Consider the following 3,370-nt stretch of genomic DNA (forward strand, 5'->3'; position numbering starts at 1 on the left):
AGGTCACACCACGTTGGGCCGCCCAAGAAGGTCCAACAGACAGAGTAGAATGGGCCTTAATGTGATCAGGAGCAGAGAGACCAGCCTTCACATAAGCATGTGCAATCACCATTCTAATCCATCTGGCCAGAGTTTGCTTGTGAGCAGGCCAGCCCTGTTTGAGAAACCCAAACACAATAAAAAGAGAATCAGATTTCCTAATAGGATACGGAGAGCCCGTACCACATCCAAAGACCGCTCTTTGGGAGACCGATCAGGAGAAACAAGTGCCGAAACTACAATATCCTGATAAAGGTGGAACAAAGAAACCACCTTAGGTCTTTTTCCTCAGAAAAAGCTTTTTCTAGAGCTGCTGTGAGCAGCTCTTTGTCAGATGCTTGCACTGCAAGCACCAACTACAAACTGAGCTCCTGTGCACGGAGGCAGGGTGATATAGGAGGAGGCGCTATGCATTTTGGGAAGAAGGTCAAAGCTTTTGAGCCTGTTGGTGCTTCGGATCAAGATCCTACTCTAGTCTATACCCCCCTATGTCTATCCTTGTGGAGCCCAGTGTACCCCGCAGCAGAAAATAAGTCTACAAAAAAAAGAAAAAAAAGAAAAAAAAAAAAATTACCGCTGCTAAAAACCAGCAGCCCATTGACCATGGTCTGGCTCCTGCCACACCAAACAAAAAATAAGAATTTACTCACCGGTAATTCTATTTCTCGTAGTCCGTAGTAGATGCTGGGAACTCCGTAAGGACCATGGGGAATAGCGGGCTCCGAAGGAGGCTGGGCACTCTAGAAAGATTTATGACTACCTGGTGTGCACTGGCTCCTCCCACTATGACCCTCCTCCAAGCCTCAGTTAGGACACCGTGCCCGGACGAGCAGACATAATAAGGAAGGATTTAGAATCCCGGGTAAGACTCTTACCAGCCACACCAATCACACCGTACAACTCGTGATACTATATCCAGTTTGACAGTATGAAAACAACTGAGCCTCTCAACAGATGGCTCAACAATAACCCTTTAGTTAACAATAACTATTTACAAGTATTGCAGACAATCCGCACTTGGGATGGGCGCCCAGCATCCACTACGGACTACGAGAAATAGAATTACCGGTGAGTAAATTCTTATTTTCTCTAACGTCCTAGTGGATGCTGGGAACTCCGTAAGGACCATGGGGATTATACCAAAGCTCCCAAACGGGCGGGAGAGTGCGGATGACTCTGTAGCACCGAATGAGAGAACTCCAGGTCCTCCTCAGCCAGGGTATCAAATTTGTAGAATTTTGCAAACGTGTTTGCCCCTGACCAAGTAGCTGCTCGGCAAAGTTGTAAAGCCGAGACCCCTCGGGCAGCCGCTCAAGATGAGCCCACCTTCCTTGTGTAATGGGCCTTTACAGATTTTGTCTGTGGTATGCCTGCCACAGAATGTGCAAGCTGAATTGTACTACAAATCCAGCGAGCAATAGACTGCTTAGAAGCAGGAGCACCCAGCTTGTTGGGTGCATACAGGATAAACAGCGAGTCAGATTTTCTGACTCCAGCCATCCTGGAAACAGATATTTTCAGGGCCCTGACAACGTCTAGCAACTTGGAGTCCTCCAATTCACTAGTAGCCGCCGGCACCACAATAGGCTGGTTCAGGTGAAACGCTGACACCACCTTAGGGAGAAATTGGGGACGAGTCCTCAACTCTGCCCTATCCATATGGAAAATCAGATAAGGGCTTTTACATGATAAAGCCGCCAATTCTGACACTCGCCTGGCTGAAGCCAAGGCTAATAACATGACCACTTTCCACGTGAGATATTTCAGATCCACGGTTTTTAGTGGCTCAAACCAATGCGATTTTAAGAAACTCAACATCACGTTGAGATCCCAAGGTGCCACTGGAGGCACAAACGGGGGCTGAATATGCAGCACTCCTTTTACAAAAGTCTGAACTTCAGGTACTGAAGCTAGTTCTTTTTGAAAGAAAATCGACAGAGCCGAGATCTGTACTTTAATGGAGCCTAGTTTTAGGCCCATATCCACTCCTGCTTGCAGGAAATGCAGAAATCGACCTAGTTGAAATTCCTCTGTTGGGGCCTTATTGGCCTCTCACCATGCAACATATTTTCGCCATATACGGTGATAATGCGTTGCCGTAACATCTTTCCTGGCCTTAATAAGCGTAGGAATGACTTCTTCCGGAATACCCTTTTCCTTCAGGAGCCGGTGTTCAACCGCCATGCCGTCAAACGCAGTCGCGGTAAGTCTTGGAACAGACAGGGCCCCTGCTGTAGCAGGTCCTGTCTGAGCGGTAGAGGCCACGGGTCCTCTGAGAGCATCTCTTGAAGTTTCGGGTACCACGCTCGTCTTGGCCAATCCGGAACCACGAGAATTGTGTTTACTCCTCGCTTTCTTATTATTCTCAATACCTTTGGTATGAGAGGCAGAGGAGGGAACACATAAACCAACTGGTACACCCACGGTGTCACTAGAGCGTCCACAGCTATCGCCTGAGGGTCCCTTGACCTGGCGCAATATCTTTTTAACTTTTTGTTGAGGCGGGACGCCATCATGTCCACCTGTGGTTTTTCCCAACGGTTTACCAGCATCTGGAAAACTTCTGGATGAAGTCCCCACTCTCCCGGGTGGAGGTCGTGTCTGCTGAGGAAGTCTGCTTCCCAGTTGTCCACTCCCGGAATGAACACTGCTGACAGTGCTAGTACATGATTCTCCGCCCATCGGAGAAATCTTGTGGCTTCTGCCATCGCCATCCTGCTTCTTGTGCCGCCCTGTCGATTTACATGGGCGACTGCCGTGATGTTGTCTGACTGGATCAGCACCGGCTGGTGTAGGAGCAGGGATTTTGCTTGACTTAGGGCATTGTAGATGGCCCTTAGTTCCAGAATATTTATGTGAAGGGAAGTCTCCTGACTCGACCATAGTCCTTGGAAGTTTCTTCCCTGTGTGACTGCCCCCCAGCCTCGAAGGCTGGCATCCGTGGTCACCAGGACCCAGTCCTGTATGCCGAACCTGCGGCCCTCTAGAAGATGGGCACTCTGCAGCCACCACAGTAGAGACACCCTGGTTCTTGGAGACAGGGTTATTAAGCGATGCATCTGAAGATGCAATCCGGACCACTGGTCCAACAGGTCCCACTGAAAGATTCTGGCATGGAACCTGCCGAAGGGAATTGCTTCGTAAGAAGCCACCATCTTTCCCAGGACCCGCGTGCAGCGATGCACTGATACCTGTTTTGGTTTCAGGAGGTCTCTGACTAGAGATGACAACTCCCTGGCTTTCTCCTCCGGGAGAAACACTTTTCTGGACTGTATCCAGAAACATACCCAGGAACAGTAGCCGTGTCGTCGGAACCAGCTGTGACTTTGGG

This window comes from Pseudophryne corroboree, chromosome 6 (genome assembly GCF_028390025.1).
Source record: "Pseudophryne corroboree isolate aPseCor3 chromosome 6, aPseCor3.hap2, whole genome shotgun sequence".
NCBI classification, from domain to species: Eukaryota; Metazoa; Chordata; class Amphibia; order Anura; family Myobatrachidae; genus Pseudophryne; species Pseudophryne corroboree.